A 23,715-nucleotide genomic window follows, 5' to 3' on the forward strand; every position below is an offset into this window, starting at 1 on the left:
TCCCCAAATCCCTTGACCCCTATTTGTGACTACTGAACTTGTTTTGGTTTTGTGACTCCTGGCCGTGTATGAACCTGTTTTAAAGGTGTTGTACTATTTTTCACTACTCCAATCTCTTTTCAAACTGTCTCTATTGTTTTTTACTAAATTATTTTCAAACAAACTTCCTTTTATTACAATTTTTCCACTAAAACTTTCCAACTTGTGTCAAGCACTTTCACTCTACTCCTAAGTCAATAAGTTTTGCCCCCTATAGTATGTGTATAGCCTTGGGATCTTCTCGAGAACCCTCTGAACTCTAGCATACTGAGGCTGGCCTTTCCACACTGCACTTATTCAATTTTGGTTACCAAGTCTAGGTGTAAGCACTGTCCGTGATCCTTGAAATCCTTAGGGAACTTTGATGCACCTAGACTATGACTTTGTCTATGGAATTGAGGAATTTGAGACTATTGGAGGCTTTGGAAACCTGGGCCTAATTGAAGGCTCCCTATAGAATAACCTCTTCTTTTCTTATTTACTTATGTAATTTATTTATATGGCTTGTAATAACTTGTAAACAAATATTGGGATAATTAGTGAAAGGGATGGGTAGCTACATGTTTATGGGGTAATAGGGGTAGAAATCATGTTTATAGGACTTTACATCTTGTCATATTTATCTTACCATGTTAGAAATCATGCCTATAGGTTTCAAATAATTTCGTAATAGAAATCATGTCTGCAGGTCTTAAAATCAGCCTAACAAATAGATACCATGCCTATAGGATTTCACCCGGATTCTGTTATAACAAGTGTTTTTGTAAGTTTCTATGCCTGCAAGTCTTTAAAATCAATATTAAATTTAGATATCATGCCTATAGGGAACAATATCAAATCTTACCTATGGATTTCGCCTAAGTTTAGTTTAAATAACTCAATCTAGTTCACGTTTAGTTCACTTCTGAATTGGTTTAAGTAAGTGGTATATTTCCTGAAACAAGTTCTTTCAAAACTGCCTCATTTTATCATTAGACAACATGCCTATATGTATTAAAAGTTCGTGTTAAAACCCGCCTTATTTCACTGTAAGACGTAGTTATTAGTGTTCCGCGTAGGCAAGCCTGTAGGGCATTTTTTTTCAAAACTTGCAATTCTGAAGTTATTTCTGTGACTTAGTGTCTTTTTGATCTTAACAGGCTTTAAAAACCAATAGGCAACTGTTAGGGTCCTTATTTCTGAGTCAAAAAATAAGTTGCTTGTTTTCTGCATATTCACCTAGATATCCTGCCTTAGGATACTGTTTCATAAAAAGCCCTTAATTGTGCTTGAGTCGTGCTGTTTATGTGCCTTGTTTGAGGAGAAACTTTGAGCCTCTATTTGCTCCCTTTTATCTTATGTGTTAAAGTTCTAGTTGTTTTGCCTGTCGCCTTAGAATTTTCACCTTTAAAACCTTAGGGGTCTGTCTAGAAACATCTATAGGTAGAGGTCCTAAATCCCTCCAGGACCATTAAAAAGGGACGGATAATAGCACGCAATAGAGATCGCTGACCAAACACTCGCTTTGCATGACCACTAAGGGGATGGGAAGGGTAGATATGGGATATGATGACTACGCACTAATGTCAGTTGTAGCCCCTCATCGAGGAGTGTTTACCGGACATTGTGTGAGGTGATCCTATAGGCTAACCAACCTAGGACTCCTCCTTTTTCCAAAATTCCTTTTTTTAAACCTTTGTTTTATGCAACTTATTCAAAAAAATCTTTATCTTATTACTCGAGTTATCCAACATGCTTTACTTGCAACCTATTTGATTCAACTGTTTATTTGTAATGGACTAATTTATAAATATATGTTCGACCGGGACCCACAATTGTGGACCAAGTGGGGTGCCTAACACATTCCCCTAGGGGTTATTTCGAGCCCTTACCCTAAATCTCTGGTAATGCAAACCAATCCATAAGTTAATTACTCTAGGTGACCTAACGCACCATAACTCGTTAGGTGGCGACTCTTCAAATAACCAATTCCCAAAAGGAAATGAGTTATCACACCCCATGGAATGTCAAACCCGGACCTCTCTCCGCGGAGGGAAAAAAGGGGGCGCGACAGCATGGCGACTCTGCTAGGGATATCTTTTAGGCTCTTACCATAACGAACTTATCTTTTACAAATTATTCCAAGCACGCTTTATTTTGTACCCTTCTCCCTTATTTGAATTTAACTGTCCATGTTTTAAGCATTTATGGTTCTTTATCCCTGAAACTGACTTGTCTCTTTGTTTTTTTTCCTGTAACTGTCTTTCAATTATTTAAATTCTGTATTTATTTTCCTACGTGAAAATACTTGACTACATGTTATTAATTGCTGCATAAATAATGCTCTGCATCATATTCCACTCGTGTGTATCAAATCCTCAAGTTTTCCCATATAATTTATAATAAATAATAAACAATTTTTGAAAAATAATTTTATGTACCAAAATAGTTTAAAATAGGTATTTAACATTTTAAAAATGTAGAAGGTCGATTTTACGCATAAAAATATAATTATACATTAAATGGGCTAATATTGCAATTATATACAATTTAGTTTTAAAAATACCAAATGCAATTATAAAAATGCATAAAAATATTTTAACCAATTTTTGGCATAAATATAGAAATTAAATGACTAAATTATCACAACAATAATTTGGAGGATAATTATTGGGGATTTTATGAATAAATGTCACGACCCGGATTTCCCACCCCCGGGAGTCGTGATGGCGCCTACTAATGTGAGCTAGGCAAGTCGACTATTTGAACAAATTACCTTATATCAATTTATATTCTTTGACAATTATAAAGCAATAACGTGTAGACAGCGGAAATTACAATAAACGTAAGAAATGCAGTAAACTATCTGAAATATGTATCTAAGACAACTGTTCACGGACGATCTAAGAATACTACATACAAAGTCTGAAAGATAAAAGATACACTGTTTCTGAACCAAGTAAATAAAATAAGAGTAAAGGGATAGAGGGAGACGCAAGGGCCTGCGGACGCCTGCAGGACTACCTTGGATCTCCACGTAGACTGAAGGCAGCCACCCAATCTATAGTCCAAAAGCTGCTGCTCCGGGATCTGCACACAGTGCAGAGTGTAGTATCAGCACAACCGACCCCATGTGCTGGTAAGTGCCTAGCCTAACCTCGGCGAAGTAGTGACGAGGCTAGGACCAGACTACCAAATAAACCTGTGCAATTCAACTATAGACAACGGAAAAGAAGAACAGTAATATACAATCAAGTATGGGAAGGGTAACAAGCTGCGAAGGAACTATCAATTTAGAATAGAAAGACAACAGGTAATTGAAATAAACAACATATCTCAGATATCAACAACGAATCAGAAATCAATAAATGCACGGCACCACCCTTCATGTTTTTACTCTCGTCCTCACCAAAGCAATCAAGTAATGAAAATGTGCACGACATCACCCTTCATGCTTTTACTCTTGTCCTCACCAAAGCAATCAAGTAATGAAAATGTGCACAACATCACCCTTCGTGATTTTACTCTCATCCTCACCATATAATCAATATAATCGGCACGGCATCACCCTTCATGCTTTACACTCTTTCCTTAGAAATCATACACGGCATCACCCTTCGTGCTTTAACACTCTCTCACTAAAACAATACACGACATCACCCTTCGTGTTTTAACACTCTTCCTCACCCAAACAACAATCACAAACAATAGGTCAAGGGAATAAATGAAATTGCAATAAGAATCTCGGCAAGGGAACAATAGTTCAATAATCAAGTCCCGGCAAGGGAACAACATCATAAGAAGCATCAACATCCCGGCTAGGGAGATAACATTAAAAGCAACAAATTCTCGACAAGGGAGATAATATAATGATTCTCTTATCTTTTCTACTTTTACTTTTCAACTCACTTCACAACTTGGGCCAATGCTCTAAAAGGTTCAATTACCACTTATACTTTCACATTTCATTATACAACTTGAGCCAACGCTCCTCAATATTCAAATGTCACAGTTACTTCCACAAACATTGCCCAACAATAGAAATCATCACCAAAGCATGAACTATACAACGAAGTCATAATAACTACAATATAAGACTCATGGGCATGCTTGACACCAACGTATAGATACTCGTCACCATGCCTATACGTCGTACTCGACAAATACCACATAGCAAATAGGACTCGACTCCTAATCTCTCAAGCTAAGGTTAGACCAAACACTTACCTCAATGTCACGAACATAATTCAAGTCTCTACTATCGCTTTACCTCTTGATTCTACCACCAATTCGCTCGTATCTTGCCACAAGTTACTTAATTACATCAATAAATGCTAAATGAATCAATTCCAATGCATGAAAATTATTTTTCTAAAGTTTTATACAAAAAGTCAAAAATCGCCGCCAGGCCCACATGGTCAAAACTCGAGGTTCGAACCAAAACCCGATTACCCATTCCCCCACGAACTCAATATATATAATTTGTTTTGAAATTGAACCTCAAATCGATGTCCAAATCCCCAATTTTTGAAAAATCTACATTCTACCCAAAACACCCAATTTCTCCCATGAAAATCATTGATTTTGAGTTGAAATCATGTGAAAAGATGATAAAGATTGAACAAAACTAGTTAGAAATCACTTAGAATTGATTTGGAGAAGAAGTTGTCTTTGAAAATTCGTCCTAGAGTGTTTTGGTTTTGAAAGAGTGTGAAAAATGGTTGAAATGCGTCTAAGTTATGAATTTACAGGTTGCAGGTATCGCAATAGCAACCAGGGTTCGCAATTGCGAACCCAGACTCTGCTAAGCTCTCATTTGCGAAGCAACTTTTACATTTGCGAAGTCGGATTTGTGAATATCCTGTCGCATTTGCGAAAATAGGCCCAAATGGGGAGCTATCGCATTTGCGAGGAAGGGTTGGCCTAGACTGTTTCGCATTTGCGACTCAGCCCTCGCATTTGCGAACCAGGCTTCGCAAATGCGAAGCCTGCAGGACTGCAATAGAACAGCTGTAACCTGCAATTTCCCAAGTCCAAAAATCCACCTCGTGGCCTATCCAAAACTCACCCGAGCCCTCGAGGCTCCAAACCAAACCTGCACACCACCCTAAAAACATCATACAGACTCACTCGTGCATTCAAATAACTAAAATAACATCAACAACTATGAATTTAGCATCAAAATCATGAAATTTCTTAAGAACTTCAAATTTTCCAATTTTCTCAAATAAGGTCTGATTCACGTCATTTCAAGTCTGTTTCTTACCAAATTTCACTGGTTTGACTCAAATCATATATAAGACCTGTATCGGGCTCTGGAACTAAAATACAGGCTTGATACCAATGGTTTCAAATATAAATTCTCTTCTTTACTTTATAATTAATTCAACAAAACAATTTCTTTCAAAAATTCATTTCTCGGGCTAGGGAGCTCAGAATTTTATTCCGGGCATACGCCCAAGTCCCATATTTTCCTACTGACCCTCCAGGATTGTCAAATCACGGGTTCGGGTCCATTTACCTAAAATATTGACCGAAGTCAACTCAAACTCATTTTTAAAGGCAAAATTCATCATTTTTTTACAGATTTTTCACAAAATGGCTTTCCGGCTACGTGCCTGGACTGTGCACGCAAATCGAGGTGATGCCAGAAAAGGTTTTAAGGCCTCAGAACATAGAATTTACTTTTAAAATAAGTGATGACCTTTTGGGTCATCACATTCTCCACCTCTAAAACAATCGTTCGTCCTCGAACGGATAGAAGAAGGAAGTACCTGAGTCGGGGAAAAGATAGGGATAACAGCTCCGCACATCGGACTCGAACTCCCAGGTCGGTACCTCAGCGGGCTGACCTCTCCACTGAACACGAACAGAAGGAAAACTCTTTGATCTCAACGAACGAACCTGCCGGTCTAGAATAGCTACCGGCTCCTCCTCATAAGACAAGTCCTTGTCCAACTGGACAGTGCTAAAATCTAACACATGGGATGGATCGCCGTGATACTTCCGAAGCATGGATACATGAAACATTGGATGCATGGCTGATAAGCTCGGCGGAAGCACAAGTATATAATCCACCTCTCCTAATCAAGAATCTCAAACGGGCCAATGAACTTAGGGCTAAGCTTTCCCTTCTTCCCAAATCTCATCACGCCCTTCATAGGCGACACCCGAAGCAATACCCGCTCACCGACCATGAATGCCAAATCTCGAACCTTACGGTAGGCATAACTCTTTTGCCTGGACTGAGCTGTATGAAGCCTATCCTGAATGATCATGACCTTGTCCAAGGCATCCTGAACTAGATCCGTGCGCAACAACCGAGCCTCCCCCGGCTCAAACCATCCAACCGGCTACCGACACCGCCTACCATACAAAACCTCATAAGGAGCCATCTAGATACTCGACTGGTAGTTGTTGTTATAGGCAAACTCTACTAAAGGCAAAAACTGATCCCAAGAGCCTCCAAAGTCAATGACACAAGCTCGGAGCACATCCTCCAAAATCTGAATGGTCCGCTCGGACTGCCCGTCCATCTGAGGATGAAACGCTGAGCTCAACTCAACCCGTGTGCCCAACTCTCACTGAACTGCTCTCCAGAAATGGGAGGTAAACTACGTACCTCGGTCCGAAATGATAGACTCGGGCATACCATGAAGGCGAACTATCTCCCATATATAGATCTCAGCTAACCTCTCGGAAGAATAGGAGATTGCCACAAGAATGAAATGTGATGACTTTGTCAGCCTATCAACAATAACCCACACTGCATCAAACTTCCTCTGAGTCCGTGGGAGTCCAACAATGAAGTCCATAGGATATGCTCCCACTTCTACTCAGGAATCTCAATCTTCTGAAACGAACCACCGGGCCTCTGATGCTCGTACTTAACCTGCTGACAATTCAAACACTGAGCCACATATGCAATGATATCCTTCTTCATTCTCCTCCACCAGTAATGCTGCCACAAATCCTGATACATCTTCGCAGCGCCCGAATGAATAGAGTACCGGGAGCTGTGGGCCTCCTCTAAAATCAACTCTCTAAGCCTATCCACATTAGGCACACAAACTCGACCCTGCAACCTCAAAACTCCATCATCTCCTAAGGTGACCAACTTGGCGCCTCCGTGCTGCACCATGTCTCTATGGACACACAAATGAGGATCATCATGCTACCGATCTCAGATACGCTCCAATAAAGAAGAACGAGCGACTGTGCAAGCTAACACACAGCTGGGCTCAGAAACATCCAACCTCACGAACTGATTGGACAAAGCCTGAACATCCACAACAAGCGGTCTCTCACAAACTGGAATATAAGCAATACTGCCCATACTGGCTGACTTCATACTCAAAGCATCGACCACCACATTGGCCTTTCCCGGATGATATAAAATGGTGATATCATAGTCCTTTAATAGCTCCAACCACCTTCTCTGCCTCAAATTTAGCTCCTTCTACTTGAATAAATACTGTAGACTCTTGTGATCCATGAACACCTCCCATGCCATGCCATACAGATAATGCCTTCAAATCTTCAATGCATGAACAATGGCTGCTAACTCCAAATCATGAACCGGATAGTTCTTCTCATGAATCTTCAACTGGCACGAAGCATAGGCAATGACCTTGCCATCCCGCATCAACACCGCACCAAGTCCAATACGAGATGCATCACAATAAACTATATAAGGCCCTGAACCTGTGGGTAGAACCAACACCAGTGAAGTAGTCAGAGCTATCTTGAGCTTCTGAAAGCTCGCCTCACACTCGTTCGACCATCTAAACTAGGCACCCTTCTGGGTCAACCTAGTCATCAAGGTTGCGATAGATGAAAACCCCTCCACAAACCGACGATAGTAGCCTGCCAATCCCAAGAAACTCCGGATCTCTGTAGCTGATGCTGGTCTAGGCCAGTTCTTGACTTCCTCAATCTTCTTCGGATCAACATGAATACCTTCTACTGATACAACATGACCCAGGAATGCAACTAAACTCATCCAGAACTCACACTTCAAAAACTTGGCATACAACTGGCTATCCCTCAAAGTCTGAAGAACCACCATAATATCCTGCTCGTGCTCCTCCCGGCTGCGTAAATAGATCAAGATATCATCAACAAAGACTATCACGAACGAATCCAAATAGGGCCTGAACACTCAGTTCATCAAATCCATAAAAGTTGCTGGGGCATTTGTCAACCCGAATGACATCACCAAGAACTCATAATGCCCGTATCGAGTGAGGAAAGCTATCTTAGGGACATCGGATGCCCTAATCCTCAACTGATGGTAGCCAGATCTCAAGTCAATCTTCGAAAATATGTTGGCACCTTGAAGTTGATCAAACAAATCATCAATCCTCGACAATGGATACTTATTCTTGATTGTAACCTTGTTCAACTGCCGGTAATCAATACACATTCTCATCGATCCGTCCTTATTCTTAACAAACAACATCGGCGCACCCCAAGGCAAAACACTAGGTCTAATGAAACCTTTCTCAAGCAAGTCTTGCAACTGCTCCTTCAACTCTTTCAACTCATGCGGGGTCATACGATAAGGCAGGATAGAAATGGGTTGAGTGCCTGGAGCCAAATCAATGCAAAAGTCAATATCCCTGTCGGGCGGCATACCTGGTAGGTCTGAAGGGAATACCTCAGGAAACTCACAAATAACGGGCACAAAATCAATAAAAGGAACCTCAGCACTAAAATCATGAACATAGGCCAAATAGGCCAAACACACCTTCTCGACCATACGTCGAGCCTTCATATATGAGATAACACTACGGGTAGAATGACTAGGAGTCCCTCTCCACTCTAAACGAGGTAAACCCGGCAAGGCTAAGGTCACAGTCTTGGCATGATAGTCCAAGATAGCATGATAAGGTGATAACCAGTCCATCCCCAATATGACATCGAAATCAACCATGTTCAGAAGAAGCAAATCTACACGAGTCTCAAGACCTCCAATCACAACTATACATGAACGATGGACTCGATCAACCACAATAGTATCACCTACCGGTGTAGACATATAAACAGGAGCACTCAAAGAATCACTAGGCATGACCAGATACGGTGCAAACTAAGATGACACATAGGAGTATGTAGATCCTGGATCAAATAAAAATGAAGCATCTCTACTACAAACCAAAACAGTACCTCTGATAACTGCATCGGAAGCCTCAGCCTCAGGGTTGGCTGGAAGAGCATAACATCGGGGCTGGGACCCACCACCTTGAACTGCATCTATGGGACGACCTACTGTTGGCTGGCCTCCACCTCTAATACCTCTACCTCCACCTCTAGCACCTCTACCCCCACCTCTAGCTGGCTGGGCGGGCTGTGGAACACTCGGTGCCTGAACCATGGCACGGGAACCCTGATGCTGAGAGCTACTCGATACTCGAGGGCAAAACCTAGCAATGTGAACCATATCACCACAAGTGTAACAAGCCCTCGGCTGTTGATACTGCTGACCCTGACAACCTGAATGATCACCCCAAAAACTCTGAAGCGGCGGTGTACTGATAGGAGCTGGTGGTGTACCATAGGACTGCTGATTAAAATACTGCATATGGGAACCACGACCACCTGAAGCACCATGAGAAACCTGAAGTGCTGACTGAAAAGGCCTAGGAGAATGGCCTCTACCATACAAATCTCTACCTCCAGACGTAGTACCACTGAATCGGCCTGAATGATGAGGTCTCTTGTTAGACCCCTGACCACCTCCCTGTGATAGAACTATCTCAACTCTCCTAGCCACATTGGTCGCCTCCTGGAAAGAAATCTCACTCCCTGTCTCCTTGTCCATCTGAAGCCGAATAGGCTGGATAATTCCCTCAATTAACCTCCTCACTCTCTCTCTCTCTCTCTCGGTGGGAAGTATGATAAGAGCATGACGAGCCAAGTCGATGAATCTGGTCTCATACTGAGTAACTGTCATAGAACCCTACTGGAGAGGCTCAAACTGCCTCCGATAGATCTCTCTCTAAGTGATGGGGAGAAACTTCTCCAGAAATAGCTGAGTAAACTACTCCCAAGTCAAAGCTGGTGATCCGGCTGGTCTAGCCAAGTAATAATCTCTCCACCAAGTCTTGGCGGATCCAGATAAGTGAAAAGTAGCAAAATCGACCCCATCGGTCTCCACTATCCCCATGTTCCTGAGAAACTCATGATAGCTGTCGAGATAATCCTGGGGATCCTCAGAAGATGCACCGCTAAAAGTAGTAGTGAAGAGCTTGGTGAACCTGTCCAACCTCCACAAAGCATTGGCAAACATAGCAGCTCCATCACCGGTCTGAGCTACCATGCCCGACTGAACTACTTCAATTAGCTGAACTGTTAGAGTCTGGAACTGGGGGGCTACCTGCTCTGGAGTGCGAGTAGTAGGATTTTGGGCTCCTCCTATAGCCTGAGAGACGGTTGGTGCTACAGGAAGCAAGCCTACTCGGGTGACACTCTCCATAAGGCCCACTAGATGGACCAGAGCATCCTGGAGTACAGGGGTAGCAATAATCCCCTCTGGGACCTGAGCTGGTCCCACCAGAACTACCGGGGCCAGAACCTCATTATCAAAGTCAACCTGAGGCTCTGCCGCTGGTGCTGCTACTTTGGGCTGAGCACTGCCCCTACCTCGGCCTCGCCATCTGCCCCTCGTGGGAGCTACTGCTGGGGGATCGAGTTGCTGGTCAGTGGATGAGGAAGCGCGTGTTCTCTCCATCTGCGAAAGAACAGAGTAGAAATCCAATTAGCATTGAGAAACCAAACCGCATGACCAGAAAGAATAAATGTGAAGTTTTTCCTAATACTGTAGCCTCTGGGGTATAAATAGAGACGTCTCCATATCGATCCCTCAGACTCTACTAAGCTTGTTTGTGAACTGTGAGACCCATGTAACCTAGAGCTCTGATACCAACTTGTCACGACCCGGATTTCCCACCGTCGGGAGTCGTGATAACGCCTACTAATGTGAGCTAGGCAAGTCGACTATTTGAACAAATTACCTTTTTACCAATTTATATTCTTTAACAATTATAAAGCAATAACGTGTAGATAGCGGAAATTACAATAAGCGAAAGAAATGCAGTAAACTATCTGAAATATGTATCTAATACAACTGTTGAGCCTCGACCACCCAGAATTGGTGTCACAGTTTCACAGATGATCTAAGAATACTACATACAAAGTCTGAAAGATAAAAGATACATTGTTTCTGAACTAAGTAAATGAAACAGGAGTAAAGGGATATAGGGAGACGCCAAGGCCTGCGGACGCCTGCAGGACTACCTTGGATCTCCACATGGACTTAAAGCAGCCACCCAATCTATGGTCCAAAAGCTGCTACTCCTGGATCTGCACACAGTGCAGAGTGTAGTATCAGCACAACCGACCCCATGTACTGGTAAGTGCCTAGCCTAACCTCGGCGAAGTAGTGACAAGGCTAGGACCAGACTACCAAATAAACCTGTGCAATTCAACTATATACAACGGAAAAGAAGAACAGTAATATAGAGTCAAGTATGGGAGGGGTAACATGCTGCGGGGGAACTATCAATTTAGAATAGAAAGACAACAGGTAATCGAAAGAAACAACATATCTCAGATATCAACAACGAATCAGAAATCAATAATGCATGGCACCACCCTTCATGTTTTTACTCTCGTCCTCACCAAAGCAATCAAGTAACGAAAATGTGTACGACATCACCCTTCGTGCTTTTACTCTCGTCCTCACCATATAATGAATATAATCGACACGGAATGGTACATCGTGCGACATGGAATCACCCTTCGTGCTTTACACTCTTTCCTCACAAATCATACATGGCATCACCCTTCGTGCTTTAACACTCTCTCACAAAAACAATACACGGCATCACCCTTCGTGCTTTAACACACTCTCACAAAAATAATACACGGCATCACCCTTCGTGCTTTAACACTCTTCCTTACCCAAACAACAATCACAAACAATAGGGCAAGGGAATAAATGAAATTACAATAAGAATCTCGGGAATAAATGAAATTACAATAAGAATCCCGGCAAGGGAACAACAGTTCAATAATCAAGTCCTAGCAAGGTAACAACATCATAAGAAGCATCAATAACCCCGCTAGGGAGATAACATTAAAAGCAACAAATTCCCGGCAATGGAGATAATATAATGATTCTCTTCACTTTTCCACTTTTACTTCTCAACTCACTTCACAACTTGATCCAATGCTCTAAAAGGTTCAATTACCACTTATATGTTCACATTTCATTATACAACTTGATCCAACGCTCCTCAATATTCAAATGTCACAATTACTTCCACATCCCAATAATTGAAATTAACACCAAAGCATGAAATATACAACTAAGTCATAATAACCACAATATAAGACTCACGGGCATGCTTGACACCAATGTATAGATACTAGTCACCATGCCTATACGTCGTACTCGACAAATACCACATAGCAAATAGGACTTGACTCTTAATCCCTCAAGCTAAGGTTAGACCAAATACTTACCTCGATGCCATGAACACAATTCAAGTCTCTACTATCGCTTTACCTCTTGATTCCACCACCAATTCGCTCGTATCTAGCCACTAGTTGCTTAATTACATCAATAAATGCTAAATCAATCAATTCTAATGCATGAAAATGAGTTTTCTAAAGTTTTACCAAAAAGTCAAAAATTGCCGTCGGGCCCACATGGTCAAAACCCGAGGTTCGAACAAAAACCCGATTACCCATTCCTCCATGAACTCAAATATATAATTTGCTTTGAAATCGAACCTCAAATCGAGGTCCAAATCCCCAATTTTTGAAAAAACTAGGTTCTACCCAAAACACCCAATTTCCCCCATGAAAATTATTGATTTTGAGTTGAAATCATGTGAAAAGATGTTAAAGTTTGAATAAAACTAGTTACAAATCACTTACAATCGATTTGGAGAAGAAGTTGTCTTTGAAAATTCGACCTAGAGTGTTTTGGTTTTGAAAGAGTGTAAAAAATGGTTGAAATGCGTCTAAGTTATGAATTTAAAGGTTGCAGGTAACGCAATTGTGACCAGGGTTCACAATTCCGAACCTAGACTCTGCTAAGTTCGCATTTGTGAAGAAACTTTTGCATTTGTGAAGTCGGATTTGCGAACATCCTGTCGCATTTGCGAAGACAGGCCCAAATGGGGAGCTATCGCATTTGTGAGGAAGGGCTGGCCTGGGCTGTTTCTCATTTGTGACTCAGCCCTTACATTTGCGAGCCATGCGAAGCCTACAGGCCTGCAATAGAATAGCTAAAACTTGCAATTTCCCAAGTCCAAAAATCCACCCCGTAGCCTATCCAAAACTCACTCGAGCCCTCGGGGCTCCAAACCAAACTTGCACACCACCCTAAAAACACCATACGGACTCGCTAGTGCATTGAAATCACTAAAATAACATTAACAACTATGAATTAGCATCAAAATCATGAAATTTCCTAAGAACTTCAAAATTTCCAATTTTCTCAAATAAGGTCCGATTCACGTCATTTCAAGTTCGTTTCTTACCAAATTTCACAGGTTCGACTTAAATCATATATAAGACCTGTACCGAGATCCGGAACCAAAATACGGGCCCGATACCAATGGTTTCAAACATAAATTATCTTCTTTACTTCATAATTAATTCAGCAAAATAATTTCTTTCAAAAATTCATTTCTCGGGCTTGGGACCTCGGAATTCGATTCCGGTCATACGCCCAAGTCCCATATTTTTCTACAGACCCCTGGAACAATCAAATCACGGGTCTGGGTCCGTTTACCCAAAATGTTGACCGAAGTCAACTCAAACTCATTTTAAAGGCAAAATTCATCATTTTCCACAGATTTTCACAAAATGGCTTTCCAGCTATGCACCCGGACTGTGCTTACAAATTGAGGTGATGCTGAAAGAGGTTTTTAAGGCCTTGGAATGTAGAATTTACTTTTAAAACAAGTGATGACCTAAAAGGGAAGGAAATAAATCAGTTTAAATCCTTAAATTATGGGAAAAATTATAAAAACCTTGTGCATGCTTATATATGCATATATATGCTATTTTGAAGGTATTTATGCATATATAAAAAATATAGGGAAAAATTGGGTATCAGCAATGGTCGAGCCAGGGATTGGTCAAGGAAACAGAGTCATAGATGAGGTTGTTGAAGCACAAGTGAAGTATGAGAGGCTGCGCAAAAGAGTCCTTGAGTCCGAAGCCAGGAATTTGGAACAATACAAGTTAGATGTGGAGTCAATTAATGAGTGGAGGGAAATGGCTACAAGATCGACAGAAATGTTGGAATATTTGGAGCAGGGTGTAATGGAACTGGAAGGGAAGATGAGGGAAAGGGTCGTACACCTAGCAAGGGCGCACCTGCTGCTGGACATGCACGACCTGGGGAATCTAATTGACGGAGCCAAGAGGGTCAAATATGGAGAAGGTCCCTCTGGGACCAAGTAGATTAGGTTTATCTGTTTTGAGTCATTTTGGAATTCGAATGTAATAAGGTAGATGCCATTAGTAACTCATTTATTTATCGTCGTTTTTAGGTTCATCTTATTTATTACATTAATGAAATGAAGCATTTATCAGCATTAATGTTACAACCTATATCCACATGTGTTAGTTCATGCCATATATTAGTTAACATAAATCCAAGAAGGAATTATCTTTGAGATGATAAGAAGTCAATCCTATTGGTCTTAAGTGATACAAGAGTGTATAAGGGTGATTAACAAGTATTAGAAGTTAAATGAATCAAGGATGTTGTAACTCGTATTTTCAAGTAATCTAGCGGTGCTTAATACACTCAAGAGTTCATTTATTAAGGTATTTTAATCATATAATATCCGTATCATAAGTCTTGAAGTCAAACGAGTTATGAAACAAAAGTCGACAAAAGTTGTCGCAACTTAGGTTCATAATTTTACTAAAACATTAGGTCAAATGTTTCTAATCTTTCCTCCTAATTTACAAAGAATTACGGGGTGATCTACCAACCAAATTAAGTATCTATGAGTCTAGTTTCCAACTCATTAAACCGTTCATCAATACGATCTCGGAGTAGAGAGATATTCGCATTTTCGCGAGACTGCGCCAAGCACCTCTCTATGGGGCCCACTAAGGCGGTTTAAGATATTTGGACCTATATAGGATGCCTCCAACCCGTTTTAAGTCATTTCTTCTCACTATTTTCAGACCTTAGAACCCTAGGAACATCCTCTCAAGGTTCTCTCAAGATTCAAGACCCAAAAAAGGGCAAACAACACAAATCAAGTGTCGGGAATTCCGTGGCGCTAGTAAGTCTCTTGTTCTTCTTGTTGTTGCTCATTTTTGTGTCGTTCCAGCTCGTGTGGGAGGTTGTTTTAAAGGGTTTATGTTCTGTAAATACTCCCTCATGTTCTTAATATCAATCCTAGGTGATTTCAAGCCTTCTAAAGTGATTCTAGTGCCGAAAAACACTAATTGATCGCTAGTTTCGCTTTTTTGTTGTTGTGGCAGCATTGGAGGGATATTTCATGGAAATTTAAGGTCAAATTGGAGTTGTTATTTCTGTATAAAGTTAAGGAACCTCTTACTCTATATGTATTTAAGATTATCCAAGTTGCGGCTAAGCCATTGAAGCTAGAACTTGTGAAATATATATCGAAAGGCTTGGTAGTAATGTTATTGTTTTGTGGACTGTTTTGCGTTGCTGTTGGGCTGCGTATTTTACTACTGTTTTGTGGAGTTTTGGAGGAGGAAGGGTGTGGAGAAACACCATATATATGTAGGGTTGTGGGATGATAGTTATTTGTAACATTTCCGGGTCATTTGACACGACTACGGTGGTCGTCGTATGTATGGAGTGATTAGGCTGTGCGTGGACTATTTTGGGAGGCTCAATATGTTTATTATTGATGTTGTTTGGGCTGTTTGGTGACTGTTTTGAATGGTGTGAAGTCATATATATAGGGGAGGTGCTGTCCGTTTCATCGTAAAATAGGTTGTGGTCGATACATAATAGTTATGACGCTTAAATGATAACGATAGTATCGTTTCTCTTATTGTAGACTAAGGAGTTTTGACAATTGCATAGCTTGAGATTGGGGAAGTATATACAAGGTATGTGAGGCTATCCCTTTCCTTCTTTTGCACGACTCCGATTGTACATAATGTAATGAACGAGCTTCCAAGATACTCTACTCTTAGAAGCTAGCAGTACTTACATTGTTTTCCCTCTTATGGAACGATTGATGTTAATGTTGCTTCTCTTATTCTTATGTTATCAATGTTGTTGGTACTTCCTGATTCTTATAAGGTTCATAGTGAAGAGTTAGTCCTAATAACGTGTACAGAGGATACCGACCTTACGTCACTCCGAAAGGTTTAGAATGTGATTCCATGAGTCGAGCATGCATTATATATATGTATCTATTTTACTCTACCGAGCCACGCTATAGTTGGCCGGGTACGGCACCTATTGTGCAACCACTGATCAGTTGGGTTTTACCGAGCTCCACGTGGCCGGGTACGATTCTACCGAGCCTATTATGATGGCCGGGTACGTTTTTTACCGAGCCTATTATGGCCGGGTACGATATGATGATGATGATGCCCACAGAGGCGAATGTTTTAAAGGTTTATGTATTTATACATATGTATCATGCATTTCATGTCAGTAGCCCTCAGAGGTACTAAGATGTTATAGGTTGTATATTCTCTATCCTTGCTTACATTACTGATCGTATTTATAGTTCCCTGCCTTACATACTCAGTACTTTATTCGTACTGACGTCCTTTTATTTGTGGACGATGTATGTCGTGCTGCAGGTCCGGATAGACAGGTAGGTGCAGCTCCCCCACCACAGTAGGTTGTCTAGTTCAGCGGTGATTGGCGAGATCCCTTCTCCGGACTTGCCTTGGTCTTGGTATGCATTTTTGTTATAGACATTATGGGTATATCGAGGCCCTGTTTCGGCTATGTTGCAGCACTTATGTTCATTTAGAGGCTCATAGACAAGTGTCGACTCATGTATAGTTTGGTATGCCTTATCGGCTGGTTTTTGTTATATAGTCTTTCATGGTAGCGTGGTAGCTCATACCTTATATGTAGTTTCTTGATTGTCTGGTCATCCCCTGCTATGTATGTTCATGCCATCATATTTTATTGTTGTTTGTCCATGATCCAGGTCTACCATTTATATTGATCTCGTCAGCCTTAACAGATAATAATGAAGGTTAGATGAAATGTATGTTGGTGCTCGGCAAGTATGCTCGGGTGCTAGTCATGGCCCTCCAGTTTGGGTCGTGACAAATTGGTATCAGAGCAAGTCTGTCCTATGGATTGTCTATGAGCCATGTCTAGTAGAGTCTTGATTATGGATGTGTAGCACGCCACATTTATAATTAGGAGGCTACATGACATATAGGGCTGTTACCTTTTTCCTAAATCTAGATCGTGCGTAGAGTTGAGTCGTAAGTGTTTGTCTCTAATATACACCTTGTTTTCTTTCAGCGATGCCTTCGACTAGGAAACAAACAATTAGTAGACGGCTTGATATAGCTGTGGGAGAGGGTACCAGTCAGGTGCCCCAAGCCAGAGCAGGCCAAAGTGAGGCGCAGAGTGAGATGTCGTCTCATACCTCATCTACCCCGTCTCCTCCAGAGGATATTAGGAGGCACCCAGCACCTCCAGTTCCTCCGTCTGGCACTACAGACCAGGATATGTGGAGTGCTTTATAGTTATTGACTAGCTTGGTAGGTGCTCAGGCTCAGAGGCAGAATACAGGTGTTGCTGAGAAACCAGTTAGTACGAGAGTTCATAATTTTATTAATTTAGACCCTCCAATATTTACCGGATCAGACCCCAAGGAGGACCCACAGACTTTTATTGACCAGGTTCATCATACACTTCAGGTTATGCATGTTAGTGATATAGAGGCAGTAGAGTTGGCTTCTTATCGGCTACGGGATTTAGCGGTTCTCTGGTATGATAGTTGGGAGAGATCTAGGGGTCCGAACGCTCCTCCAGCTATGTGGAAGGAATTTTCTGAGGCCTTTCTTCGTCACTACTTGCCAGTTGAGATACGACGAGCTAGAGCTGATAAGTTCTTGAACCTTAGACAAGGTAATATGAGTGTGCAAGAGTACAATATGCAGTTTGATTCTTTGGCAAGGTATGCTCCCCATATGGTGGCCGAGATGAGTGATAGGGTGCATATGTTCATGAATGGGTTGGGACCACATCTGATAAATGAGTGTACGACAGCCTCCTTGGTGGAGGGCATGGATATTTCCCGTATTCAAGCATATGCCCAGACCCTAGAGGATCGTAAGAGCCAGCAGAGGGCAGTTAGGGAGCAGGATAGGGTCCAGCATAAGAGGGCGAGATTTGCAGGGTATTCTAATAACTTCAAAGGCAGCGTCAGGCCACAGTTTTCGAGGAGTTCGGCGCCACCGGTAGCTAGTGCTCCTCCACAGTTTCAGAGGCCTCGATATGATTGATCCTATTCTGGTCCAGGTCAGAGTTCGCGGGCATTTGGCTTGCAACATCACAGGGATACTAGTCAGATGAGACCCCCAACACCACATTGTAATCAGTGCAGCAAGGCCCACTTTGGACTGTGCCGTCGAGGTTCTGATGCGTGCTATTCGTGCGGACAGCCTGGCCATATGATGTGGGATTGTCCTAACAGAGGAGGTGATGGTATGGCTCAGCCGACTGGATCTGTGTCTGGTTCTTACTCATCAGTTCGACCTCCAGCACGGGGTTTTCAGCAGTCGACAGGTCGTGGTAGGGGTAGAGGTGCAGTGCCGAGTTCGAGTGGTGCTCAAAATCAAACCTATGCTCTAGTAGGTCAACAGGATCTCGAGTCGTCTCCAGATGTTGTTACAGGTATTATATCTGTGTTTTCTTATGATGTATATGCGCTGATTGATCCGGGATCTACTTTATCATATGTTACACCCTTTGTGGCTAATAAGTTTGGCAATGAACCTGAATTGATAAGTAAACCCCTTGCGGTATCTACTCCGATAGGAGATTCTGTGATTGCTAGAAGGGTATATAGAGGTTGCACTATGATGATTGTAGTCGTCAAACCTCGGCAAATTTATTTGAGTTAGAAATGGTTGATTTTGATGTGATAATGGGAATGGACTGGTTGGCCTCATGCTATGCAAATGTTGACTATCGTACGAAGGTGGTTAGGTTCCAATTTTCGGGTGAACCCGTCATTGAATGGAAAGGGAACATTGCTACACCGAAAGGTAGGTTTATTTCCTATCTTAAGGCAAGGAAAATGATCTCAAAAGGTTACATTTATCATCTCGTTCGCGTTAGGGATGCGGAGGCGAAACCGCCTACTTTACAATCAATCCCTGTGGTCAACGAATTCCCAGATGTTTTCCCAGATGAACTCCCAGGCCTTCCTCCTGAAAGGGAGATTGAGTTTAGCATTGATGTGTTGCCTGACACTCAACCGATCTCTATTCCTCCATACAGAATGGCCCCGGCAGAGTTGCAAGAGTTGAAGGTGCAGTTGAAGGACTTGCTGGATAAGGGCTTCATTAGGCCTAGTACCTCAACTTGGGGTGCGCCAGTCCTATTCGTGCGGAAGAAAGACGGGTCGTTACGGATGTGTATCGACTATCGACAGTTGAACAAGTCTACTATAAAGAACAAGTATCCACTTCCAAGAATTGATGACCTGTTTGACCAACTCCAGGGTGCCAAGTATTTCTCCAAGATTGATTTATGTTCAGGGTATCATCAGGTGAGGGTTAAGAAGAAGGATATTACAAAGACGGCATTCCGGACAAGATACGGGAAATTTGAGTTCTTGGTGATGTCGTTCGGGCTAACAAATGCCCCAGCAGCTTTTATGGATATCATGAATACTATATTTAGGCCCTATCTTGATGTGTTCGTGATTGTATTCATTGATGACATTCTAGTATATTCTCGTTCGGAGGCGGAACATGCGGGCCACTTGCGGATAGTATTACAGACGCTTCAGGATCGTAAGTTATATGCTAAGCTCTCCAAATGTGAATTTTGGCTGAACTCAGTAGCGTTCCTTGGCCATGTGATATCTGACGAGGGTATTAGTGTCGACACTCAGAAGATCGATGCAGTAAAGAATTGGCCGAGACCTACAACACCATCAGAAGTCCGCAGCTTCCTGGGGCTAGCAGGATATTATAGGCGGTTTGTAGAAGGGTTTTCCTCTATATCATCACCATTGACTAAGTTAACACAGAAAGCTACCAAATTCCAGTGGTCTGACACTTGTGAACGTAGTTTTCAGGAGCTGAAAAATCGATTGACATCCGCACCAGTGCTCACTCTCCCAGAAGGAATAAAAGGTTATGTGGTATATTGTGATGCCTCAGGTATAGGTTTGGGGTGCGTATTGATGCAACGTGGGAAGGTGATTGCTTATGCATCAAGACAATTGAAGAAGCATGAAAAGAATTATCCAACCCATGATTTGGAATTGGCTACAGTAATATATGCTTTGAAGATATGGCGGCACTACTTATACGGCGTCCACGTTGACATCTACACAGATCACAAGAGTTTACAATACATCTTCAAGCAGAAAGAGTTGAATTTGAGGCAGCGTAGGTGGCTTGAATTACTGAAAGACTATGACGTCGAGATATTGTATCATCTCGGTAAAGCAAATATTGTGGCAGATGCTCTCAGCCGTAAATCAATGGGAAGCTTAGTACATATTGAGGCAAGTAGATGGGGGTTGACTAAAGAGCTTCATCAGCTAGCCAATATGAGAATCAGATTGTTAGACTCTGATGACGGAGGTGTTACTGTACAGAATACATCAGAATCATCTTTGGTAGCCGAGGTAAAAGCACGGCAATATGAAGATCCTATCTTAGTACGATTAAGAGAGAGCATTCAGCAGTGTAAAAGTATGGCTTTTGAGATCGGAAGAGATGGGGCACTGAGATACCAGGGCCGATTATGTGTGCCTAATGTGGCAGGGTTGCGAGAGAAGATTATGAATGAGATTCATCAATCCCGATATTCCATCCATCCCGGCTCGACAAAGATGTATCATGATGTCAAGGAGCAGTATTGGTGGGATAACATGAAGAAGTCTATTGCAGAATTTGTAGCCCAGTGTCCCAATTGTCAACAAGTAAAGATAGAACATCAGAAACCCGGTGGATTGCTTCAGAATATAGAGATTCCGACCTGGAAATGGGAGGTGATTAATATGGACTTCATTATTGGATTACCTCGCTCTTATCATAAGTTTGACTCCATCTGGGTGATAATTGATCGACTTACAAAATGTGCCCATTTTCTGCCAGTTAAGACAACTTACACGGCTGAAGATTATGCGAAGTTGTATATCAAGGAGATTGTTAGGCTTCATGGTGTGCCGGTATCTATTATATCAGACCGAGGAGCTCAATTTACAGCTAACTTTTGGAGGTCTTTTCAGAAGGGTTTAGGCACACAAGTGAATCTCAGCACTGCATTTCATCCGCAGACTAACTGACAGGATGAACGTACCATTCAGACACTAGAAGATATGCTACGAGCATGTGTTCTAGATTTTAAGGGAAATTGGGATGACCATCTTCCACTCATAGAATTCGCCTACAATAATAGCTACCATTCCAGTATTAAAATGTCCCTATACGAGGCACTATACGGGAGAAGATGTAGATCACCAGTTGGATGGTTCGAAGTCGGTGAAACAGAATTATATGGGCCAGATTTGATTCACCAAGCTATTGAGAAGGTGAAAGTGATACAGGAGCGATTGAGGACGGCACAAAGCAGGCAAAAATCTTATTCTGATGTCCGACGTCGTGATCTAGAGTTTGAGGTTGGTGATTGGGTTTTCCTGAGGATCTCACCAATGAAGGGTATTATGCGTTTTGGGAAGAAAGGTAAGCTGAGTCCAAGGTATATCGGGCCGTATAAAATTCTTCGACGGATTGGACAGGTTGCTTATGAGTTAGAATTGCCATCCGAATTGGAATTTGTCCACCCGGTATTCCATGTATCTATGTTGAGAAAATGTATTGGAGACCCTTCTCGAGTCATCCCTATCAAAGATGTACAAGTTACAGAGGACCTATCATATGAAGAAGTGCCAGTGGCGATATTAGATCGGCAAGTCCGCAAGCTGAGAACAAAAGATGTAGCTTCCGTCAAAGTATTGTGGAGGAACAAAAATATGGAAGAAATGACATGGGAAGCAGAAGAGGAGATGAAGTCTAAATACCCTTACTTATTCCAGAATGAAGATAACAAGGATGCTGGTGGAAGACAGGATACATTGGAAGGTGAAACGACTCTATGAGGTAAGCAATAATTTGAGAATACTCCTCCTTAATACAAAATGGTGATATGTAGATAATGTAAATATGCATAATGCTTTGTGTAGCCTTGTGAAGCCATATGTTGGGCTTAATTGCTTGCAAGTTTTGCTAGTGACCATTTTATAGGGGAAAATTGATCGGAAATTTCCATTGGAATCCACGATGATTTAAACTCCCCATGAACCCTTACATTCGAGGACGAATGTTCCTAAGGGGGGGAGGGTGTTACAACCCATATCCACATGTGTTAGTTCATGCCATATATTAGTTAACATAAATCCAAGAAGGAATTATCTTTGAGATGATAAGAAGTCAATCCTATTGGTCTTAAGTGATACAAGAGTGTATAAGGGTGATTAACAAGTATTAGAAGTTAAATGAATCAAGGATGTTGTAACTCGTATTTTCAGGTAAATCTAGCGGTGCTTAATACACTCAAGAGGTCATGTATTAAGGTATTTTAATCATATAATATCCGTATCATAAGTCTTGAAGTCAAACGAGTTATGAAACAAAAGTCGACAAAAGTTGTCTCAACTTAGGTTCATAATTTTACTTAAACATTAGGTCAAATGTTTCTAATTGTTTCTCCTAATTTTAAAGGAGTTACAGGGTAATACACCAATAAAATTAAAGATCTATGAGTCTATTTTCCAACGCATTAAACCGTTCATCGATACGATCTCGGAGTAGAGAGATATTTGCATTTTCACGAGACTGCGCCAAGCACCTCTCTATGGGGGCCACTAAGGCGGTTTAAGATATTTGGACCTATATAGGATGCCTCCAACCCGTTTTAAGTCATTTCTTCTCACTATTTTCAGACATTAGAACCCTAGGAACATTCTCTGAAGGTTCTCTCAAGATTCAAGACCCAAAAAAAGGGCAAACAACACAAATCAAGTGTCGGGAATTCCGTGGCTCTAGTAAGTCTCTTTTTCTTCTTGTTGTTGCTCATTTTTGTGTCGTTCCAGCTCGTGTGGGAGGTTGTTTTAAAGGGTTTATGTTCTGTAAATACTCCCTCATGTTCTTAATATCAATCCTAGGTGATTTCAAGCCTTCTAAAGTGATTCTAGTGCCGAAAAACACTAATTGATCGCTAGTTTCGCTTTTTTGTTGTTGTGGCAGCATTGGAGGGATATTTCATGGAAATTTAAGGTCAAATTGGAGTTGTTCTTTCTGTATAAAGGTAAGGAACCTCTTACTCTATATGTATTTAAGATTATCCAAGTTGCGGCTAAGCCATTGAAGCTAGAACTTGTGAGATATATATCGAAAGGCTTGGTAGTAATGTTATTGTTTTGTGGACTGTTTTGCGTTGTTGTTGGG

The sequence above is a fragment of the Nicotiana sylvestris genome, chromosome 5 (genome assembly GCF_000393655.2).
Source record: "Nicotiana sylvestris chromosome 5, ASM39365v2, whole genome shotgun sequence".
Taxonomy (NCBI): domain Eukaryota; kingdom Viridiplantae; phylum Streptophyta; class Magnoliopsida; order Solanales; family Solanaceae; genus Nicotiana; species Nicotiana sylvestris.